Source organism: Mus caroli, unplaced genomic scaffold, assembly GCF_978045245.1.
Source record: "Mus caroli unplaced genomic scaffold, Mus_caroli_1 scaffold_5, whole genome shotgun sequence".
NCBI lineage: Eukaryota > Metazoa > Chordata > Mammalia > Rodentia > Muridae > Mus > Mus caroli.
Window position 1 is genome coordinate 149,665,792 of NW_028227260.1, and position 16,122 is coordinate 149,681,913.

Below are 16,122 nucleotides of genomic sequence, written 5' to 3' on the forward strand. Positions count from 1 at the left end.
AAATGGTGCTGGCACAACTGGCAGCTATGATGTAGAAGAATGAGAATTGACCCATTCCTATATCCTTGTACTAAGGTCAAATCTAAGTGCATCAAGGAACTCCACATAAAACCAGAGACACTGAAACTTATAGAGGAGAAAGTGGGGGAAAGCCTTGAAGATATGGGCACAGGGGAAAAATTCCTGAATAGAACAGCAATGGCTTGTGTGGTAAGATCTAGAATCGAAAAATGAGACCTCATAAAATTGCAAAGCTCATGTAAGGCAAAAGACACTGTCGATAAGACAAAAAGGCCACCAACAGATCGGGAAAGAATATTTACCTATCCTAAATCAGATAGGGGACAAATATCCAATATATATAAAGAACACAAGAAGGTGGACTCCAGAAAATCAAATAACCCCGTTAAAAAATGGGGCCCAGATCTAAACAAAGAATTCTCACCTGAGGAATACTGAATGGCTGAGAAACACCTGAAAAATGTCCAGCATCCTTAATGATGAGGGAAATGCAAATTAAAACAACCCTGAGATTCCACCTCACACCAGTAAGAATGGATAAGATCAAAAATTCAGGTGACAGCAAATGCAGGCGAGGATGTGGAGAAAGAGGAACACTCCTCCATTGTTGGTGGGATTGCAAGCTTGTACAACCACTCTGGAAATCAGTCTGGCAGTTCCTCAGAAAATTGGATATAGTACAACCTGAGGATCCCACAATACCTCTCCTGGGCCAATACCCAGAAGACATTCCAACTGGTAAGTAGGACACATGCTCCACTATGTTCATAGCAACCTTATTTATAATAGCTAGAAGTTGGAAAGAACCCAGATGTCCCTCAACAGAGGAATGGATACAGAAATTGTGGTACATTTTCACAATGGAGTACTACTCAGCTATTAAAAAGAATGAACTTATGAAATTCCTAGGCAAATGGATGGACCTAGAGGGCATCATCCTGAGTGAGGTAACCCAATCACAAAAGATCTCACATGATATGTACTCACTAATAAGTGGATATTAGCCCAGAAACTTAGAATACCCAAGGTACAAGATACAATTTGCAAAATACATGAAACTCAAGAAGAACGAAGACCAAAGTGTGGACACTTTGCCCCTTCTTAGAATTGAGAACAAAACACCCATGGAAGGAGTTACTGAGACAAAGTTTGGAGGAACCAAAGGATGGACAATCAAGAGACTGCCTTACTCGGGGATCCATCCCATAATCAGCCTCCAATTGCATCACTAGCTGACACCATTGCATACACTAGCAAGATTTTGCTGAAAGGACCCAGATATAGCTGTGTTTTGTGAGGCTATGCCGGGGCCTAGCAAACACAGAAGTGGATGCTCACAGTCAGCTATTGGATGAATCTTTGGCCCCGAATGGAGGAGCTAGAAAAAGTACCCTAGGAGTTAAAGGGGTCTGTAACCCTATAGGTGGAACAACAATATGAAAAAACCAGTACCCCCGGAGCTCTTGACTCTAGCTGCATATGTAGCAGAAGATGGCCTAGTTGGCCATCATTGGAAAGAGAGACTCCTTGGTATTGCAAACTTTATATCCTCAGTACAGGGCAAAGCCAGGGCCAAGAAATGGGAGCGGATGGGTAGGGTTGTTGGGGGGAGGGTATGGGGGACTTTTGGGATAACATTGGAAATGTAAATGAAGAAAATACCTAATAAATTAAAAAATAAATTTTAATACACTTAAAATCAAGCAATGAAGCAGAGTAGTGAGACCTCACCATTGGCTGACTTTAGGACCAGCTGCCAACAAGATTAGGAGGGAAGAAGGGAAAGAGGAAGGGAGGAGAGAGGAAAGGAGAAGGGGAGAGTAAGAAGAGGGAGGGAGAGAGGGAGGGTGTATGTGTGGGGGAGGGGAGAGAAAGAGAGATGGAGACAGAGAGGCAGAGAAATGAACTTATGAACTTCCCTGAACTCCTGTGCTGTGAGGTCACAATGTTTTTCATCTTCATGCTAAATGTCTCCTGTGAAAGGAGGGCAGGGAAGACTTTCCACAAGACCTCCTATTTCTAGTCAAAGGTATCTGGTTCTTTCTTTTTTTCTTTAATGTTTGTTTCCAAATTAGATTACAAAGTATCAGGTTTCCCTCTAACATTTCCATGAGCTCTTAGTTCTGGTCAACTCCCCCATTTCTCTCTACTTTCCTATCTCCCTGTTCCTGTCCCTGGGTACACTCTTCCCACCCCCCAGGGTTTTCCCTTCCACTTCTATAGTACATGTATATTATTACCCTCCCTCCCTAGAGGGTATGAAGCCTCTGTTTTCCCCATCTCATGGACCTCCTTCTTTTTCCTTGGCCTCTATGCGCATAGGCACTGTCCTATACACATATGTAAAACTTAGAAGCTAGGATTCCCCTGAGAGAGAACATCTGGTGCTGGGTTTTCTGGTCCGCATTTCCTTACTTGGCAAAATACGTTTCAGTTCTATAAATTGACTGTGGACTTTATATTTTCACTTTTTTGGTTTTACAGCTTATACATATGTATCACATTTTCATTATCCACTCATTAGTTGATGGTCATCTACACTATTTCCAATAGAGCAACAGCATAGAACGTCTACATTAGGAGATAGAGACCTTTAGGTATATGCCCAGGAGTGGTATAGCTGGATGGTATGCTAGATCTATTTATATTTTTTTGAGAACCATCCACACTGACTTGCATAGTATTTGATAGAAGTTTGCATTTCTACCAACATCCTGGCTGGCATTTGTTGTCAGCTGTTTTCCTGATCTTGTGAATTGTGTTAAGATAGATCTCAAAATGGTTTCATTCACATGTCCCTGATAATTAAGAAGAAACATTTTGAAAATGATCATTGGCCATTTCTCCTTTCGAGAGGTCTCTGTGCAATTTATTAGCCTATTTTACATATTGGGTATGTACCCTTTAATGGGCCAAGCAAGATGGTAGCTGAGTAAATCCTCATATACTCTTTCCCCAGACATAGGAAGCAGAGCAGCTATTACATGCCAAAATAACTTCCCAAGAGCTAAGAGAATCAGGTAAGAGAATGCCACAGCTGCTTATAGTATAACAAAATTGAAAGACTTGCTGAACAAAATGGGAAGAAAAAAACTCTTTCCCCATCACTCCCTTTGCAAATAGCTACTTTTCTCTTGCTCAAATACCATGACCAAAGAAACTTTTTGAAAAAAGAGTTTATTTTAGATTCTGGTTTCAGAAGCATAAGTCCATCGTGGGAATGAAGGTGGGGAGAGGTGACGCATGGTAGCTAGCAGGCATGGCACCAGTAACAGGGAGCTGAGAGCTCACATCTTCAAGCATAAGCATGAAGCAGAGAGAATGAACCAGAAAATGGTTTGAAGCTTTTCATTTTATAGTCTGACCCTCAATGTCTCAGTGACATGCTTTCTCCAGCAAGTCTGCAACACTTACATCTCCACAAACATGTCAAGGACCAGGGACCCAAGTGTTCAACTTCTGTGGTCTATGCAGGATACTTCTCATTCAGACACTTACAATTTTCCTCCAGATCCAAGAAAACCCCAGAAAGAAACACTTACCACTTGGGGCAGGAAGAAAGAAAATTAAATCTGGGCTTTAAACTGGAAATCCAGGATTAGGTATGTCACAGTTGCACTCTTCTAGGAAAAGTCCCACGATGCCTGTTTTGTTAGGTTAGTACCGGAAAACTAAGCCATTGTAACTGTGTATGGCAGGCAGTAGAGACTCCACTAATTATCACCACTCTAACCTCAGGCTGGAGAGTGGGGAGCAGAATTCCACCAGCTGAGGTATAAGCTAAGGGATCTTGGTCAGGGATATGTCGACGAGAGTCCTGTAGAAGGATCAGTGTGAGACCAAGATTTAAGTAAAAAAATGAAGGTTTTGTAGACAGTCAAAAACTCAGACAGATTTCCATGTGAACCCATAATCACATGGAAATCTGTGTACCTATAGGACAGTCCTGAATTTCGGCTGCATCAGTTCTATCTATAAAGTAGGCTTGGGAACACCTGTCCTATCCTGAGAAAGTCCAAGCCCCTCTGGATGATACATAGGTGTAACTGAGCTTAGCTTTTGTGGCCAGGGGACCAACTCCATCACTCTCCCTCAACTTCAGCCAGTACAGCAGTACTCAAATGCAAGAGTTCTGAACTGCCCCAGGACTAATCCCAAACCATCCTGTGTATCCAGTGTGACTGATTTGGGATTTGGCCTGCATCACTGCTATCTGTGATGATGTTGCAGCTTCTCACAACTCATGAGATACACACAACCCAGCTTACCACAAATCAAGATGACCAATATTATTCTTTCACCAACAATATACCTAATTTAGGCAACATGGTATAGTGCAAGGCTCGACTCATGGATGAGTAGCACAGAGTAATAAACATGTAAGTCTTTGCCCTGGAGCCTGCTTAGTGGCTGAAGCCACACATGGACAGGACTTCCAGCCCTCACAAACTGTTCTGCCTTAGGACAGAGCCTCTAGCACAGTTCCTGTAAGGGAAGGCATGCAGGCTCAGCCTATTGGACTTCCCATTCCACCACTTGTAGCTACTTCCAACAGTCCTGAGTTATGGGGCTAAGGAACTGGCAACCCTTTGAAGTGTAGTTCTTTGTTTTTGTTTTTGTTTTGTTTTTCAAGACAAGGTTTTTCTGTAGTCCTCCCTGTCCTGGAACTCACTTTGTAGACCAGGCTGGTCTTGAACTCAAAAATCCAGCTGCCTATGCCTCCCAAGTGCTGGGATTAAAGGTGTGTGCTGCAACCACCCGCTGAAGCATAGTTCTTGTTCCTCACCCAGTACTCTACCAGTCAAGAGCAGTGGTCTCAGAGAGTGGCACAGCTTATGGCTCTGGTGGATGAAGGTCCATTGACAATGATCCTTAAAAGTCTAGCCACAAACCAGTAACTAGAAACAAGGCCCCCAGGACATCCGCTGCAGAGACAGACGCCTCTTTCTAGGTACTCTGCTGTTGTTGTTTTAATGGACATATATGAAAAAGCTCAATTTTGCCTACAATTCTTAAACAATGACAACCCACCAGTGATAGACTTCTGCCAGCTCTGTATCTTCGTACTATACAGTTCTAGGATAAAACAAGTGACTAAGATTCCTTATAATTCTTGAAAGACAGGCATAGACAATACCTGATTCTTCAGTGCCAGATGCTGTCATGTGCCAACAAGCATCACCAGCTTGCAGAAAACCATGACATAACATGCCAGAAACTAACCGTGTAATAGTCACCTCAGAAGACTTAAATCATTTGTTTTAAGGAATTTAAGGAATTCTTTTAATTCAATAAGCTTGAAGAAATCAGATAAATTTGTCATTATTGTAACAAGGAAACAAGATAAATATAGGAGCAATTTAAAAGTCAAATAGAAATTATTAAGATGAAAATACATTTAGGAAAACTTTAAATGTAATATGGGCCCTAAATAGAATAGACAAAAAGTGTAAATGGGCTAGAATATAAAGTACTTGAAAACATAGTTTGAGATTAAAAAAAAAAGAGCAACAATGCTTACTAGTACTTTGGGGGACAACACTAAAGAAGCAAATATGTGTGATACTGGGGTTTACCCAAGAAGCACCTGAGAACACCAAAGGATCAGAAATCTTATTTATGGAGTAGAATAATCAGTATTGTTTAAAGGTCCCTACTTCCAAAACCAATTATAAATTGAACAAAATTTCTATTAAAAATACAGTGGCTTTCTTCACAGATGTAAGAAAAATGTAAAACTTATATTAAACCATAATAATTCCCAATTTCCAAAGATATTTTGAGCAACAAGTACAAAGTAGGAGATACTATGCTACCATACTATTCTACCTTACTTTAAAGGTTACTATAATGCTATAGTAGCCAAATCAGTATTGGATTGAAATAAACACACGCACACACACACACACCACCACCACCCTGGTAAAGAACAGAGAGCCTAGAAATAAATTCACACATCTATCACCAAATGACTTCTAAACAAAAGTGCCAAAAAACATACTGTGAAGAAGAAACAGCTCCTTCAACAAAGTGTTAGAAAAACTGCACAGCCACAGGCAGATGAATGTTTAAGACCTTAATATAAGACACAACTTAATCAAACTACTAGAATAAAGCACAAAGGAAATGCTTCACTATATTGAAATGGGCAAGATTTTGGGGATATAACCCCTCTGAAATACATACAATGAAAACAAAAGTATACAAGTGGGATTATAGCAACTATAAAAGCTTTATTACAATGAAGGAAATATTCAACACAGTGCAAAAAATGGCCTACAAGATGAGACCACATTTTTATTGACTGTATCTGAAAACATTCTGATATCTTAAACATATAAGAGATCCTAAAACCAGCAATTAGGCAAACCAATATACATAGACAACTATATATTTTTAAGTATTCATAACTATTTAAGATAATGACTCTTATATGCCAGGAGCTGTCAGATAAAAATTCCTGTGCTAGATATGTATCATTTCTCTTCCATTTATTGGTCAGAGGAATCCCATCATCTCTCAAAACAATGCAGGCTATTGCCAATAGTCTTGGGTACCAACCACAACTTGAAGGTAAGAGGCTATTGCTGAAGATACCACATACTTGAATTATAAGACAGAGAATTCAAGCTGGTACAATAACCTGGATGCTTCCTCACTACTGGATAGCTTTCATAGTGCTACTAGATATTATGCAGGCAGTCTTGGGAGAAAAGCCATCCATAGTCTTACCCAGCTGTGAATCCTGAAAACTGCAATAACAACCAGCCTGGTAAAATCTTCCCATAAGTGTAACAGTGGCATAAATGTTACAGAGGTAAATAAAACCATGGTCTGCTTGCATTTAAGACATACTCCACATGGTACAACTCATGTTCAGTATTGTAAATATACTCAAGAACCTAAAGCTAAAGAAGAGGTCATAGACCCTAAGGGAGTAACCTACTACCATTATTTTGATAAATGGCAACAAACTGTATGTGGCATCTTCAACATGTATCCTTATAACCACAGATTAGTGCATCTATCAACCATTTTTAGAGATTTGATTTTTGCAGTTGATGGTGACGATTAACACTGAGATGCACAGTGGATCAGGATTGAGAATAAGGAAGAGTGGAGTGTGAAGCTCTAAAAGGGACATCTTGTCAGACCCCTTCCTACAAAGGTTCCACAATCTTTGCAAAAGCAATAGCATTAAGATCATAATAATAGCATAAGATCATAATATAATAGCATAAGATCATAAGAGCCAAAAGTCATGGAAGAGTGTTGCAAAGGTGTTGTTTGAAAATGGCAGGGCTTCACATAGGGACTGACAGTTACTCTGACTGCATACACAGGGCCTGTAGATGATCAAGCCAGTCAACATTGTAGCTTGGATGAGGGAAAGTGGTAGTGGTTGTGAGACAGAGGCACTGGAGGGGAAGGAATGGGGGATACATTTGATCAAAACACCTTACAATCATGCATTAAATTCCCACCCACAGATAAAAAATAATTTAAAAGAGAAATAAATACAGGTTTTCATGACAGTATTCACCAGACCACATGTTTGAAGCAGCTCTGTCTATTTCAACACAGACCACAGAAGGGAACCAAGTGAGCAGTGCTAAATGTCCTAGTAGTCACATGAAACAGTGACTTGGAAGAGGTAAAATGTAATTTTACTAAATGAGGTCAATTTAATTTTATTTCTATCTTCTTTAGGCCACTAAACTCCAAATAACTGAATTCATCATGACATCTGATGTAAAGGTAATGGTAAGTAACATTTCCATTACTTTGTTTTGTTGCTGAGATTTTAAGATATTCATGTTTCATATTTTCACATTTCAATCTGAAGCAGACACATTTCATGTGCTTAGTAATATAAGTGGTTAATGGCTGCCACATGGGTTAGTACTGGTAGATACATAAGAGCACTCATTAATATTAGATGCTGAATATGAGTGCTATCTAAGGACATGGCATTCTAGCTTATAATTAATTTCCCTTTGGAAATGTGTAGATAATATCAGGGTCTTAATAATATTAGTTTTACCCTATAATTCCAGGCAACTCTGTCAGGTACAAACAGCCCTGCATACCTGAATAGTTCCTTGAGGCTTAATAGAAACCTTGCATATCTTTTTCCTTCAGATTCAGTTCTCCTGAGAAAGGAGAAAATGAATTCAGTGTGAAAGGTAGAAAATGTGATATAAAGAAATTCTAAGGTGTTCTAAAACCTAGGAAATGAGGTCAACATTCAGGTAGAGGAATAGGGAATTTGCTTGCAATATAACCCCTGGTAGGTGAAGCTCACCATGCCACAATACACTCCCTAGGCCCTTTCTCTTCTTCTTCTTACTATTTTTCTTTTAAAATAGTTTTTAGTTATAAAGAGAATGAACCGTCTCCCACTAGCAGAAATTATGCAGTTGAGTTTCCCACATTTGGGGGCACTGCAGGGGTCAGTACAACTGGAGTGCAATGACTAAGCCTCGCCCTGGGGAAACCAACTGCATGGTCAAGGCATCGCTACTGCTATACCTGGATCCTAGCCCTACTTCAATAAAAAGTTCAGAGTCAAAATTAGATTTGAAGTCCAGAATTAGGCAACATTAAGCCTTTTAAAAGTGAAAGATTTGCCCTCAGGTAGAAGTCGTTTAACCTGTTTTCCCACTAAGTTCATATATTGACAGAAGAAATACAGACATGAAATACCTTTAAGAAATATATGTGTATGTCTGGCTTCAGTAGGAGAGGATGAGCCTAACCCTGTAGAGACATCAGGTTGGGGGGATACCCAGGGGTGTCCTTCCATCTCAAGAGGAGAAGGGGGAATGGAGGGAGAGACTCTATGGGGAGGAAGTCTGCAATTGAGATGCAATAAAATAATAAAAAAAGGATGTTGAACATTTTTTCTGGTGCTTCTCTGCCATTCGGTATTCCTCAGGTGAGAATTCTTTGTTCAGTTCTGAGCCCCATTTTTTAATGGGGTTATTTGATTTTCTGGAGTCCACCTTCTTGAGTTCTTTATATATATTGGATATTAGTCCCTTATCTGATTTAGGATAGGTAAAGATCCTTTCCCAATCTGTTGGTGGTCTTTTTGTCTTATTGATGGTGTCTTTTGCCTTGCAGAAGCTTTGCAGTTTCATTAGGTCCCACTTGTCAATTCTCGATCTTACAGCAAAAGCCATTGCTGTTCTATTCAAGAATTTTTCCCCTGTGCCCATATCTTCAAGTCTTTTCCCCACTTTCTCCTCAATAAGTTTCAGTGTCACTGGTTTTATGTGAAGTTCCTTGATCCACTTAGATTTGACCTTAGTACAATGTTCAACATCCATAATCATCAGGAAAATGCAACTCAAAACAACCCTGAGATTCCACCTCACACCAGTCAGAATGGCTAAGATCAAAAATTCAGGTGACAGCAGATGCTGGCGAGGATGTGGAGAAAGAGGAACACTCCTCCATTGTTGGTGGGATTGCAAGCTTGTACAACCACTCTGGAAATCAGTCTGGCGGTTCCTCAGAAAATTGGACATAGTACTACCAGAGGATCCAGCAATACCTCTCCTGGGCATATATCCAGAAGATGTTCCAACCGGTAAAAAGGACACATGCTCCACTATGTTCATAGCAGCCCTATTTATAATAGCCAGAAGCTGGAAAGAACCCAGATGCCCCTCAACAGAGGAATGGATACAGAAAATGTGGTACATTTACACAATGGAGTACTACTCAGCTATTAAAAAGAATGAATTTATGAAATTCCTAGCCAAATGGATGGACCTGGAGGGCATCATCCTGAGTGAGGTAACACAATCACAAAGGAACTCACACAATATGTATTCACTGATAAGTGGATATTAGCCCAAAACTTAGGATACCCAAGATATAAGATACAATTTGCTAAATGCATGAAACTCAAGAAGAATGAAGACCAACGTTTGGACACTGTGCCCCTTCTTAGAAGTGGGAACAAAACACCCATGGAAGGAGTTACAGAGACAAAGTTTGGAGCTGTGACGAAAGGATGGACCATCTAGAGACTGCCATATCCAGGGATCCATCCCATAATCAGCTTCCAAACGCTGACACCATTGCATACACTAGCAAGATTTTGCTGAAAGAACCCAGATATAGCTGTCTCTTGTGAGACTATGCCGGGGCCAAACAAACACAGAAGTGGATGCTCACTGTCAGCTATTGGATGGATCACAGGGCCCCCAATGGAGGAGCTAGAGAAAGTACCCAAGGAGTTAAAGGGATCTGCAACCCTGTAAGTGGAACAACAATATGAACTAACCAGTACCCCAGAGCTCTTGTCTCTAGCTGCATATATATCGAAAGATGGCCTAGTCGGCCATCACTGGAAAGAGAGGCCCATTGGACTTGCAATCTTTATATGCCCCAATTCTGGGGAATGCCAGGGCCAAAAGAATGGGAATGGGTGGGTAGGTAAGTGGGGGGGGTGTGGGGGACTTTGGGGATTGCATTGGAAATGTAATGGAGGAAAATACGTAATAAAAAATGATAATTTTGCAATAAAAAATAATAAATTAAAAATAAAATATAATCATAAATTGAAAAAATATATAAGTGCAGGTCATACAGCCTGCTTTTAAACACAGAAACTTTCTAAACTATGGGAAAGAATCCTTCCACAAGTATCAAACCACCTACCTAGAGATCCACTTGGAGGTTGGAGGAAACAATAAATCTTTTGCTTCTCTCTTGCAATCATCCTTTGCTCTTGAGACCACTGAGGGGGGAAATCGGTGATCTAGGAGGGTAGTGAACTATTCTGGGGCCTGTGAGCTGATACAGCCAGCTGCCTAAGCAGACTGTGTTTGTCCACAATGTGGTCTCTTAGTAGACAGGAGAAATTGCTTCACAGAACAGTAGTCCTGCAGTTTCAACAGTGTCTTTCCATTCACCTGACATGATAGTGGTTCCATTTTCAGGCTTTGGTTCTTGTCTATGGGGCATGCTGGGAGGACTAGGATGACTACTTTGACCACAGTGAGAGTTTTCATTTGTTTTCTGCTGTCACTCACAACAGCATCCCCATCGGATTGAAAATAACTGTACAAATGTGTGCTAGATATTTCTAGTTACTAGAAAGGATGGCAATTCTGCCACGCCATTTAAGAAAGTCCTCTTTGTAGAGAGGGTAACAGCAGTGTGCCCTTCTCTGTGCTGTGTCATGGTAGTGGAGGTGGTCCTGAAACACTGCTCTGAAATATAAATTTTCCATCCTGTTTTGTTTCTTGAGACCTAGCACTTCTGAAACTGACTCATTAACTGTAGACTTGAGGTAATTAAGATCAGAAGCAAACTGATAAGAAATTAAGCCAGTATGCATAATGCAGATATGTAAAGAGGGTGGTATTGCCAGGATTCTAGGAAGTAGGCTAATCAGATTTCAATCAGAAACTCATCACGGGCAGAGAATATTAATCCCTCCTCGGGATGGGAGGTAGGCAGGGAGGAAAAAGCACACACAGAATCTTCAAATCTGTCTCCATAAATCCTTCCTCTTTGGAGACAGCAAAGCCTGAACAATATTCCTCTCCTGGACAACATGTTGACACACCACAGCCATTAAGGGAAGGGTTCTTCTCATCATCTGCTGTAGAAATGCTGCAGTGTGCAGTTATACATGCCTCAAAGACTTTCTTTGGTCTGAACCCTGCTCAAACCACCAATGCTGGAAACCTAATAATTTGCAGAGAAAATACAATGAGGCATTTCCTGCAGTTGGGCCCAGCCTTTTGACATTGTAAAACAGTACTGTCATCTACAAAGTCCGTGCTCCAGGGTCATTCAATTGACTTAAAAATATTGCAATAAGCCCACATCATAATGCTTTAAGTAAGTTTATGATTCTGTGTTCGGTCTCCTGCATTGGTATCTTTACTGTATGTGATGAGCAGGTGCACACACCCAGGGTCTAGAGCATGGTTCTGCAGAAATCTCACCATCTTGGCACGATCAGGGACCTCATTTGCCAGGGCTTATTTTGTACCTGGAATGAAGGGGCTAAAAGTTTCTGGATTATATACCAGGTTTCCCTGCTACAAATATCTTTTCCTGAAAAAGAAAGCCTGCTGAGAACGTTATTTATTTATTTTACAATGCATAATTGGCATGCTTTTTCAGTTATAAAGACATTCCTAAAATAGGTATGTTCCTTAAGTTATAGTTACACGTGAAAAGTAATTTCTGGTGTTCTATTGCACAGTAGGTGACCACAGGTGGTGACACTGTACTATGTTTTAAAAATACCTAGTAAAATGATTATGAATACTTTCGCCATAAGGAAATGACAAGTGTTTGAAGAGACAGATCTGGTTACTTCCCATCTGAACACTGCACAATGGATACATATATTAAAGTATCACATACTTCTCCATAAGAATATATAATATTTTGGCTCACTCTGTACCCCTGCCTCCTGAGTGCTTAGATCAATGGCATGTGCCACCACATTCAGAAGTCTGTAAAATTTTTGCTACTTAGAAAAAAACCATCTCCTGTAAGAGAGACATGAAGAAATATGGCCAGAGGAATATTTACAATAGCTTCCTGCCCTCTCCTTGTTCCAAATATTTAAACAAAACCATATTTTTATCGAAAATAAGTTTGTTTTCATACAATATATTCTGATCATAGAATCTCCTTCCCCAACTTCCCTCCCAGATCCTCTGTATCTCCCCACCCTCCCAATTCCATCCCCTTTCTTTCTCTCTTTAGAAAAAAAAGATAAAAAAAAATACAAGATATACATACACACTTGTACACATGCACAGAACCTATGAAAACTCAATATTTGAATCCATAATACACCAGCAAAAGACTGATAAGGCAAAAACAAAGGAATATAAGACTGAAGTCTAGGAAAATATCATTGAGTTTGTTTTGGTCATCTCCAGAGTATAGGTGGGGGGTTACTGAGATGGGTGTAGGCACTCCTCCCTCAACCTGCTGCATCTGGAAGGCATTGTCCAGCAGCATCCCTGTAAGGGCTTCTCCTTACCTGAATATATGGAGTCCTGATTCAGTCTTTTGTAACACACACACACACACACACAAACACAGAAAACACAATATAAATATATGCACATATACTCTACTCCCCCATGCTACAAGCAAAGTTGCCTCCACAACAACACAGAAACACACATACACACACACAATATAAATGTATACACATACACTCTACTCCCCCCATGCTACAAGTAAAGTTGCCTTCACAACACACACACATACACACACACACACATATACACACAAAAATCCCACAATATAAATATATACACATATACTCTACTCCCCCATGCTACAAGCAAAGTTGCCTTCACAACACACACACAAACACACGCACATGCACGCACACACACAAAACACATATACTCTACTCCCCCCATGCTACTAGCAAAGTTGCAGGTTGGGATGGAAAAATGAAATACTCAGTTGAGGGTGGGGGTATAAACTGTCAACAAGCCCAGCTGGGAAGATCTTTTCAAAGGGGCACAGTTGAAATTCCCTAAGACGGCAACTTGTTGGCTTGGAGGACAGTCAGTCATCAAAGCCCCTAAAATTTCAAAGAGAAAAAAATTGAACTACCAGATGAATCTTCTGGGCGTACAGCCAAAATCAATAAAATCAAGATGTTTAAGAGACAACTCTATTTCCATGTTCATTACAATAGCACTCCCAACAACCACAAGAGCAAAAGGAGCCAAGTGAATTAAAAAAAAAAAGTATATACATAAGATAGGACATAGAAGGATGCTGCTATTCCTGTCAACAAACATACATTTGGAGGATATTATATTAATCAAAATAAATCAGACACAGAAGAACTAATACTTTGTGTCTGTACTAAAATGATGTGCCTAAAATAATCAAATTCATACCTACAGACAGATCGTAGTTGCCGATGGCTAGTGGGTAAACCATTGTTACTAGATGCATATGAAAGCTCAACTTTACACTGCATACGTTCTAGAGATCTGCTACGTAAGAGTGCATCAAAGTTGCTAAAGAGTAGTGGGAACCTTTGTCCTGTTCTTCCAAAAAAGAAAAACAAAACAAAAAGCAAAAATGAAACTTTTGAGGTGTAGCACCTTGTTTGTGGTGATAATATCATGGGTGTATGCAAATGGATAAACTCAGTAAACTGTACACATTTAACATGTGTGTTTTTGTGCGGCAATTAGACTTTAATAAAGCTATTTTAACAGAAAGATATCCTATAGTTATATCTTTGCAAACTGAAAGGACACCTTTAGGAACAAGTTATTAAAACAAACCACATCTAGCCCACAGTCCCCAGTGGCCCCTTTCAATGAGTAATATTTTTCCAGTCTCAGAAGGAATTCATTTTGTAGTATGTTTATTTCACACTCAGCCAAAGCCTGTCATCCTTGTATTTTATATTTGTTATGTAGAATATACATAATAGCCATAGCAGTTGTTGTTGTTGTTATTATATAATGCCATCTGTCTCTGTGTCACACACAGCACGTAAGGTAACTAGTCAGAGTCTCGGTAGTCGTATCCAGCAGCATGGCTCCAGTCTACAGAGCCAATGCTTACAGGGCAGCAGTGCTTCCATGGGCAGCTATTGTACTGAAAGCCTGACTTTGCATTCTTGAACTTCTCACCCTATTTCAGGGATTTGGAGTTTACATCATAAAAGTAACATAATCGGCATTAGTTAGGGAAGCAGAAACCGGCCTGAGTAGGACCACAGGCCTCATCCGGCTGGATCAGCGCCGGGGTAGCGGGAGCGCAGGGTTGCCTGACACCCGCCAGCTACCCACGACCCCCGCCGCAGGATTTTGGGACTGCTGGTGAGTGGAACACAGCTTCTGCTCCAGTCCAATCACACGGGACCTGAGACTGCTCTGGTTGGGGAGAGAGAAATCCGGCCTACATAGGGCCACAACCCTCTTCCAGTCAGAAAAGCACCAGGGCAGCTGGGGCGCAGAGTCTGCTGACACTCGCCAACCGCCCACAACACCCGCCACAGGATCTTAAGACTTCTGGTGAGTGGAGCACAGCTTCTGCTCCAATCCAATTGCGCGGGACCTGAGACTGCATTAGTTAGGGAAGCAGAAACCGGCCTGAGTAGGACCACAGGCCTCATCCGGCCGGATCAGCGCCGGGGTAGCAGGAGCGCAGGGTTGCCTGACACCCGCCAGCTACCCACGACCCCCGCCGCAGGATTTTGGGACTGCTGGTGAGTGGAACACAGCTTCTGCTCCAATCCAATTGCTCGGGACCTGAGACTGCATTAGTTAGGGAAGCAGAAACCGGCCTGAGTAGGGCCACAGGCCTCATACGGCCGGATCAGCGCCAGGGTAGCGGGAGCGCAGGGTTGCCTGACACCCACCAGCTACCCACGACCCCCGCCACAGGATTTTGGGACTGCTGGTGAGTGGAACACAGCTTCTGCTCCAATCCAATTGCTCGGGACCTGAGACTGCATTAGTTAGGGAAGCAGAAACCGGCCTGAGTAGGGCCACAGGCCTCATACGGCCGGATCAGCGCCGGGGTAGCGGGAGCGCAGGGTTGCCTGACACCCACCAGCTACCCACGACCCCCGCCACAGGATTTTGGGACTGCTGGTGAGTGGAACACAGCTTCTGCTCCAGTCCAATCACGCGGGACCTGAGACTGCTCTGGTTGGGGAGAGAGAAATCCGGCCTACATAGGGCCACAACCCTCTTCCGGTCAGAAAAGCACCGGGGCAGCTGGGGCTCAGGGTCAGCTGACACTCACCAGCTACCCACAACACCCACCACAGGATCTTAAGACTTCTGGAGAGTGGAACACAGCTTCTGCTCCAATCCAATTGCACGCGGGACCAGAGACTGCATTAGTTAGGGAAGCAGAAAAACGGCCTGAGTAGGACCACAGGCCTCTTCCGGCTGGACCAGCACCGGGGTACTGTCAGCTACCCACGACCCCCGCCGCAGGATTTAGAGACTGCTGGTGAGTGGAACACAGCTTCTGCTCCAATCTTTAAACAGTGACAACGATAACAACTAACCCCAGAGATTACCAGATGGCGAAAGGTAAACGTAATAATCTTACTAA